The sequence below is a fragment of the Carlito syrichta genome, unplaced genomic scaffold, assembly GCF_000164805.1.
Source record: "Carlito syrichta isolate Samal-C Ts95f unplaced genomic scaffold, Tarsius_syrichta-2.0.1 Scaffold309116, whole genome shotgun sequence".
NCBI classification, from domain to species: domain Eukaryota; kingdom Metazoa; phylum Chordata; class Mammalia; order Primates; family Tarsiidae; genus Carlito; species Carlito syrichta.
Genome location: NW_007253212.1, coordinates 108,535 through 118,005, shown reverse-complemented (window position 1 = coordinate 118,005; position 9,471 = coordinate 108,535). Strand labels below are relative to the sequence as shown.

The 9,471-nt window shown below is 38.1% G+C and overlaps 1 pseudogene; it reads left to right on the top strand.

Annotated features, from left to right (window-relative positions):
• Positions 1-2,170: 2,170 nt before the first annotated feature.
• Positions 2,171-2,597, top strand: LOC103269251 (annotated as a pseudogene).
• The last annotated feature ends 6,874 nt before the right edge of the window (positions 2,598-9,471 follow it).

The window sequence follows — 9,471 nt, the reverse complement described above, 5'->3', positions numbered from 1 at the left end:
TACCTAACCCTGAATTGTACCCCACATATTTAGAATAAGATTTTTTTTAATGTGGATAGACAAAAAGAAAGAAAGAAAGAAAGAAATCTGGACTGGGAGGATCCCTCTGGTAACAGCTCAGAAGAAAAGGAGGGACTTGTTATGGAAAATGAAGGAAGGGGGATAGATGCTTTATGTAGTGTCTGAAACTTAAATTATCTCCTGCAGATATATGGAAAGCTAAACTTTTAAGTGAGGACCTTGGTTATCTAGCTAAAAACACTTATTATTATTATTTTAGTTTCGGGGATACATGTGCAGGTTTATTATATGAACGTTGTGTGTAATGCTGAATGAAGTTTGGGCTTAGTGAACCCATGACCCAGATAGTGAACATGCTACCCAATAGGTAGGTTTCCAACCCTTGCCACTCTCCCTTTCTCCCCGTTTTGGAGTCCCCAGAGTCTACTGTTTCCTTTTTTGTGTTTGTTTGGGGGGGGGGTTTGAGTTGGGGGTCTCACTCTGTCACCCAGTCTGGAGTGCAGTGACATAATCTCCACTCACCACAGCCTCAACCTCCTGGGCTCAGACGATCCTTCCGTTTCAACCTTTCAGGTAGTGGCACAGGCATGTGCCACTACCCCAGCTAATTTTTTAATTTTTTGTAGGGACAAGGTCTCACTATGTTGCCTAGGTGTGTCTCGAACTCCTGGGCTCAAGCAATCCTCCCAACTTGGCCTTCCAAAGTGCCGGGATTATAGGCATGAACCATTGAGCCCAGCCTGTTTCCATTTTTATGTCCATGTGTAGTTAGTGTTTAGTTCCCACTAATAAGTGAGAGTATGTAGTATTTCATTTTCTGTTTCTGTGTTAATTCATTTAAGATAATGCCCTCCAGCTGTATCCATGTTGCTGCAAAGGTCATGATTTCTTTCCTTTTTTATGGCTACGTAGTAATCCATGGCATATATGTACCCCATTTTCTTTATCCAGTCCACCAATGATGGGCACCTAGGTTGGTTCCATGTCTTTGCTATTGTGAATAGTACTGTGATACACATATGAATGCAGGTGTCTTTTTGGAAGAATTTTTTTCCCCCTTTGGGTACATACCCAGTACATGTACTGGGTTGGATGGTAATTCCATTTTTAGTTCTTTGAGACATCTCCAAACTGCCCTCCACAAGGGTTCAATCAATTTGCATTCCCACCAACAGTGTACAGTAAGTCTCCTACATACAAATGAGTTCCATTCCAAGAGTGCATTCCTAAATCCAATTTGTTCGTAAGTCCAACAAAGTTAGACTAGGTACCCACCTAACACAATTGGCTATATAGTACTGTACTGTAATAGGTTTATAATACTTTTCACACAATACAGAAAAAACAAACACAAAAAAATAAAGAAAACATTTTTAATCTTACAGTACAGTACCTTGCATGCATGTGACAATGTATACCAGACAAGTGATGTAACTTATGTGACTGGACATGCAAACACATGTTTGCATCTTTGAAAGGTCACAAATTGAAGGTTTGTATGTAGGGGACTTAACTGTATAAACATTCCCTTTTCTCCACAACCTTGCCAATATCTGCTTTGTTGTTGTAGTTTGTTTTGTTTTGTTTAATAATAGTCATTCTGACTTGTGTGAAGTGATATCTGGTTTTGATGATATTTGGTTTTGATTTGCATTTCTCTGATGACTAGCGATGTTGAGCATTTTTTCATATGTCTGTTGGTGGCTTGTATGTCTTCTTTCAAGAAGTGTCTGTTCATGTTCTTTGCCCACATTTATTTGGGTTATTTGTTTTTTTCTTGTTGATTTGCTTAAGTTCCTTATAGAGTCTAAATATTAGTCCTTTGCTGCATGCATGGTTTGCAAATATTCTGTAGGTTGCCTGTTTACTCTGTTGAATATTTCTTTTGCTATGCAGAAGCTCTTTAGTTTAATTAGATCCCAATTGTCAATTTTTTGGTTTTGAGTCATGAATTCTTTGCCTAGGCCAATGTCCAGAAGAGTATTTCCTAGATTTTCTTCTAGGCTTTTTATAGTTTGAGGTTTTACATTTAAGTCTTTAATTTGGAGCCTGCGAAGAAGGAGAAATCGAGCTCAGGCTGTGCTGGAAAGGTGACAGGGCATCAGGATTCCTTCTTTCTCTGATACTAGGCTAGGAGAAACAACTGAACATGTGGAATCCCAAAGCCGGGAGCGGGGCCAACTCCATATCCCCCCAACATAGGGCACCCCGGAGGTTCCAATCCTGCCCATCCACCGCCTGTCAATCCGGCCGTTCCTCCCAACCCCTTTCCCTGTCTTCCAGGACCTCCCCAGGGTAATCCAGCTTTCCCCCCAGGTGGGCCCCCTCATCCTGTGCCACAGCCAGGGTATCCAGGATGCCAGCCTTCTGGTCCCTATCCTCCGCCATACCCCGCACCTGCCCCTGGCACGCCTCCTGTGAATCGCGTGGCTCCTGGTGTGTTAGGACCAGGAATGGTGATGGACGAGAAGATGCAGAAGAAAATGAAGAAAACACATAAGATGTACAAACACCAAAAGCACGGCAAGCATTCTTCCTCCTCTTCCTCCTCCTCTTCCAGCAGTGACTCTGACTAAAGACAGGGCCTGCACTCTTCCCTCAAGTCTCACCAGTTCTGCTCTCCCATCAAGCTTCAGATGTCACGTGGTACTGGGGGGAAATCAGCCCTTGCGTCTACCCACCCCCGCCCTTACCTGAACCTCACTCTGCTGTCCAGTCCTGACTGGCTAGGGAAAAGGAGAAGAGGATTGCCATGGCTAGCAAAGGCCATCGTGCTGCTTGGATAAACCTTATAGCCACTGAATTTAGCAGGGGAGCTGCTTGTTGAAGACGGTGAGAACTTTGGGGCTAAATGTGAAGACAAGCTTAAGATCTGTAAAATGTGATTTAAAAAATTTAATAATACTTGTGGTTGGGGGCTTTCTGGAAATTCAATTATGAAGAAAAACCTGTACCTTTTTTGCAATATTGGCACAGTTGGGTAATTTAGTGATAAATGCATCTCCCAGCAGGCCTTTTCTTGGTGGTGCTAACTGCGAGGTTTCTGGGAAGTAGAGTTCATTTGGTTGATGAGCTTTGATGCTGTTTTGGAATCTGATCTCTACTCCTTAGCTCAATATATTCTGTCAGGTCCTACTTTCCAACTCTCAAGCCAAATAAAGCTATTTCTCCTGGTTAAAAAAAAAAAGTCTTTAATTTATCTTGAGTTAATTTTTGTATATGGTGAGAAGAAATGATCCAGTTTCATTCTTCTGCATATGGTTAGCCAATTTTCCAGTACCATTTACTGAACAGGTTGTCCTGTCCCCGTTGTTTATTTTTCTCAGCTTTGTAAAAAAAAAAAAAAAATCAGTTGGCTTTGGGTACATGGCTTTATTTCTGAGTTTTCTATTCTGTTCCATTGATTTTTGTGTCTATTTTTATACCAGTATCATGCTGTTTTGGTTACTGTAGCCTTGTAGTGTGGTTTGAAGTCAGGTAATGTAATGTCTCCAGCTTTGTTCTTTTTGCTTAGGATTTCTTTGGCTTTACAAGCTTTGTTGTTGTTATTGTTCCACATAAGTTTTACAATTGTTTTTCCTAAATCTGCAAAAAATGACATTGGTAATTCTATAAGAATTGTGTTGAATCTGTGTATTGTTTTGCAGTATGGACATTTTGACAATATTGCTTCTTCCAATCTACGAGCATGAGATGTTTTCCCATTTGTTTGTATCATCAGTGATGTCTTTCAATAGTGTTTTTTACTTTTCCTTCTAGAGCTATTTCACCTCCTTAGTTATATAAAGTCCTAGGTATTTTTTTGTGTGTGGAGCTATTGTAAATGGGATTGTGTTTTTTATTTTGTTCTCAGCTTAAATGTTATTGGTATACAGAAATGCTGCTAACTTTTGTACGTGATTTTGTATACTGAAATTTTACTGAAGTCATTTACCAGGTCTATGTGTCTTTTGGTGGAATCTTTAAAGTTTTATAGGTATAGAATCACATCACCAGTGAACAGAGATAATTTGACTTCCTCTATTTGGATGTCTTTTATTTCTTTCTCTTGTCCTATTGCTCTGACTAGGACTTCCAGTATTATATTGAATAGGAGTGATAAGAGCAAACATCCTTGTCTTGTTCCAGTTGCAGCTAAGAAAACATCTAAGCAAAGTATTAAAGGTACTTCCTGGTGTCTTTTTTTTTTTTCTTCAATCCATAGGGTTGAAGGAGAATATATGGTTTCTTCTTGCAGCTTATAGTAAAATGTGGGAGGAAAGATATAAATTAAGGGAAGAAGTGTTAAACAAAAAGGAACCAGAAGTTGATGATTTTTAAAATTCTCAGCCTTTCTAGATAGCAAATAATACTAAATGACTTCTAAGTACTGTCAGGAAAACAAGCTCTAGAGGAAAAAAAAACGGATGGTGTGACTATTCAACATTTTAATAAAACCTCAGAAAGATCAAAAGTCAGAATATAAGAATATATAGCCACATAGGGTACCCTTTCCCAAAATTAAGAATAGGACTAACAGATCTTCCCTAACAAACCATAAAGACTGTAGAAGCTTAAGGTAATTGTACCTCAACCCTCCAGGCAGGAGCCCCAGGTAGACAAGGTATCTTAAAAATATCTGTGGCTTTGTTACAATGGAGTGAATCTCAGTGAAAGCCATGGAAGGCTCACAAAGTTCTTGAGAAACTATTTCAGCAGAAACACTATAAGAATGCACTTGGGGGGGAAGATTACAAAATGAAAGGAAGCTATAGGAACCCCAAAATTTTATTGACAATAAGGAGGTTGATAAAACTGCTTGGCTGCAAACACATGCTACCTTTCACAAAAAAAGAATGATTAGAAGGACTGAACCAAGGCCCCAGACGAGCAAAACCAAGGGCCACAGAGAATTATTCCCAGACTTTGAAATCTAATCAAGGAAGTCCTAACATTTACCTGGCTGGATTTAAGAACTAATATGGACTGTGGCTCTTTTGCATTTCTCATTGTCTCCTACCTTTTGGGTGAGAATATCTGTAGCTTTTATCCTATACCTGTTTTGCCATCGTATGTTGAGTGGTGGGGAGGGGAGAGACAGGGCCAATAATTTGTCTCCAAATTGTCTGTCAAACCTGTCTGCCAATAATGAGTTTTACCAATTGACAGACTGATAGAAAAGCCAGGAATCTCATTCCCACAGGAACCTGATTTAGCTAAGATTCTGGATTTTGAGTAGATGCTACGTTGAGATGAAACTCTTGAAGACCTTGGAAATGAGTGAATGTGTTTTGTATGTAGAAGGAATGTGAATCATTGGGGGGGATTAGACTGTAGTGGACAGACGCCAAGGTGATCCTCAATAATTCCCACATGCCAGTATTCACATCCTTGTCTGATTCCCTGTCTCTTGAATGTGGACAGGATCTGTCACTTGCTTTAACCAAGAGATGATTATGAAAAAGATGATGGGATGTCACTCGCATCACCATGCTACCTTATAAAAGATTCTATATTGCTAGCAGACCACACTCTTGAAACTCTTTCCTTTTCAGGCTGTGAGGAAACTAATGAACATATGAGAGAACACTGTCAAGAAAATGCAGGCAGCTTCTATGAGCTGAGGAGGCCTCCAGCCAAGAACCAGGCAAAATTGAAGCTCCCAGTCCTAAAACTACAAGAAACTGAATATTGCCAACAACAACATGAGTGGCAAGTGGATTCTCAAACTTTGGGCTGAAAACCCAGTCTTGCTGACACCTTAATTGTGAAAGCCTAAGCAGAGGGCTCAACTAAGCCATGTCTGAATTCCTGACCCATGGAATAGGAAATAATAGCCAGGTTCGGTGGCTCAGCCTGTAATCCCGTGCCTTTGGGAGGCTGAGGTGAGTGGATTGCCTGAGCCCGCGGGTTCGAGACCCGCCTGGGCAGCGAGACCTCATCCCTACAATAAATCAAAAAATCAGCCGGGCGTGGTAGTGCATGCCTGTAATTCTGGCTACTTGGAAGGCTGAGGCGGAAGGATGGCTGGCTGCGGTGGCCAGGAGCGGCCACTGCACTCCAGTCTGGGGGACAGAGTGAGACTCCAACTCAAAAAAAAAAAGAATATGAGATAAATATACATTTTTAAGCCACTAAATTTGTGGTAATATTGTTATGCAGCATTAGAAAACAATGCAATTTGCCTCTAGTCACAGTCTACGAAGTTTCTCTCTCCTCATTTTCTCTTAAATCCCAGTCTGATCAGAGAATACACTTTATATGATTTTAATTATTTTAAATATGTTAAGATTTGTTTTATGACACCAAGATAAGGTATATCTTGGTGAATGTTCCATGTATACTTAAAAATAATGTGTATTTTCCTGTTGGTAGGTAGAGTATCCTATGCATATCAATTAGATACAGTTGGCTGGTGGTGTTGATCAATCCTTCTATTTACTTGGAGAGTTTCCCTCTACTTGTCGTATAAATTACTGAGAGAAAAATTTGAAGTCTCCAACTATACTTGTGGATTTATCCTTTAAGTTCTGTCAGTTTTTGCTTCACATATTTCAAAGTTCTGTTGCTGGGGGTGTGTACTCATTTAAATGGTTGTCTTCATGATGAATTTACTTTAGTAATTCTCCTCCCTTTGAAGGCCATTTTGATATTAATATAGACACTCCAACTTTCTTTTGATTCGTATTTGCACAGTATGTCTTTTTCTAGTATTTTATTTTTAACCTACCTACAACATTGCATTTAAAATAAGTTCTTGTAACCAGCACATAGCTGTCTCGTTTTTTAGTCTCATTTGGCAATCTCTGACTTTTAGTTGGTGTACAGATCAGTTACATTTAATATAATTACTGATATATTTGAACCTATATCTACCATTCTGTAGTTTTCTATTTTCCTCATTTTTTCCCCTCTGCTTTGCCTTTATTAATTCCATTGATTTATGTGGATAATTTTACAATTCCAACTTAATTTATCTAGTGAACTAGAATTTTTTCTCACTATATCTCTTAATACAGTTTCTGGGGTTTTGGGGGGTTCATGTTTATTATTCTTACTTAAATTTTAATAGTCTACTTATGAATAGTACGTTACCACTGGAGTTTTAACTCATTAATAATTAATATAATTACAAATAAGGCAAGATTTACATTTGCCATTTTGCTACTTATTTTTTACGTTTTATGTCCTTTTTGTTATTGTACTCTATTGCCTTCTTTTTTGTTTAATAGATATTTTCTGTTGTATTATTTACCTCTCTTGTCATTTATTTTACTGCCTATTTTTATTTTTATTTTTTTTTTTATTTTTTTTTTTTCTCTTCCATCTGTCTAGAACCTCCAAGTAACAACTTTAATTATTTTGTGTATCGATCCAGAGTTTGAGTGCAGACATAAGCAAATATAAACACACATTCCTGTTTCAATTCCTTTTTTTTTTTTTTTACAAATAGAACATTATATACCTGAATTTCTTTCCTGAAACTTTCAAAAATGTTTACTGCCTATTTTTAAAAGTTATTTTCTTAATGGTTTCCCTAGGAATTACAACTGATATCTTAATCTATAACAACCCAGTTCATATTAATACAAACTTAATTTCAATGGTATTCAAAACTTTGATCCTATATTGCTCCATTTTTCCCCTCCATTGGGTTGTTATTGTTATAGCAATTACATCTTTAGATATTATCTGTCCATCAACACAGCATTATAATTATTGCTTTATGCTCTTGTCTTTTAAATCAGATAAAAGAAAAAAGAATTATAAGTAAAATTAAATGTCTAGTGTCTTTCATATTTACCTATGTAGTTAGTTATCTCTACTAGTGTTTTTTATTTTATCATGTGAATCTGAGGTACTGCCTCGAGTCCTTTTATGTCAGCCTGAAAGACTCCCTCAAGTACTTCTTATAGGGCATGTCACTAGTATGATATCTGAAATGCGCAGTTTTTGTTGATCTGGTACTGTCTTAATCTCTCCTTTATTTTTGAAACCTTATTTTGCTGCAATAGAATTTTTTGAATGACAGTCTTTTTCTTTCAGTCCTTTGAATATGTCATCCCTCCACCTTCTGGCCTCCACGGTTTCTGATGAGAAATTAGTTGTGACTCTTACAAAGTTTCCCTTGTATGGGGTGACTCACTTTTCTCTTGCAGTTTTAAAGATTCTCTCTCTTCTTTTTGAAATCGTTGGATTTCAACAGTTTAATTATGATGTGTCTAGATATGCATCTCTTTGAGTTTATCTGATTTGAAGTTTGTTGAGCTCCTTGTATATGTTTATTTATGTTTTTCATCAAATTTGGGAACTTTTCTGCCATTATTTCTGCTGATATTCTTTTGCCCTATTCTCTCTCCTCTCCTTCTGGGATTCCATTATGCTTATGCTTGATGATGCCCTCACAGGTCTCTGAGTCTGTTCATACTTGTTCATTCTTCTTTCCTTTCTCCAAACTAGAGTATCTCAATTGATGAATCTTCAAGTTCATTCAGTCTCTTTTCTGCCTCTTCAAATGTGCTGTTGAGGCCCTCTAGTAAATTTTAAATTTCAGATGTCATAATTTTCTGCTTCAGAATTGCTATTTGGATCTTTTAAAATAATTTGTTTAGTGATATTCTGTATTTGGTGAGACATAATTTTGATAACCTCTTTTAGTGTTTTGTTTTGTTTTTAAAGACAAGGGTCTTATTTTGTTGCCCAGCAGGTCTCAAACACCTGATCTCAGGCAATCCTCCTGCCCCGACCACCCAAAATGCTGGGATTATAGGTGTGAGTCACCACATCCAGCTCCTTTTCCTTTAGTTCTTACTCATGGTTTCTTTTCATTACAGTGAATTCTTTACTCATGGTTTCTTTTCAGTACAGTAAGTCTAATGCCTGGGTTTCCTCAGGGACAATTTCTATGGACTTCTTTTTTTAAAAAAAAATTGTTTAGGTCATACTTTCATGTTTCTTTGAATGTTTGTAATTTTTTGTTGAAAAAATTGACTTTTTTTTTTTTTTTGAGTTGAAGTCTCACTCTTGTCACCCAGGCTACAGTGCACTGGCATGCTCACGGCCACCACAGCGTTGACCTGCTGGGCTTAGGTGATACTTCTGCCTCAGCCTTCCGAGTAGCTGGAACTACAGACACACGCCACCACACCAATCTGGTTTTTGTGTGTGTGTATGTGTGTGATTTATTGTAGAGGCGAGGTCTCACCGAGTTGCCCATGTTGGTCACAAACCCCTGGGCTCAGGCAATCCTCTTGCCTCAGCCTCCCAAAGTGCTGGAATTATAAGCATGAGCCACTATGCCCAGCCAAAAAATGGGACATTTTAAATAATATAATGTAACAACTCTGGACATCAGATTCTCCCCCTTTCCAGAGTTTGTTGATATTGCTGTTGCTTTTTGTTGTTTGTTTAGCAACTTTTCTGAACTGCAAAGTCTATATTCATTGTTGTGTGTGGTCATAAGTCTGTGTT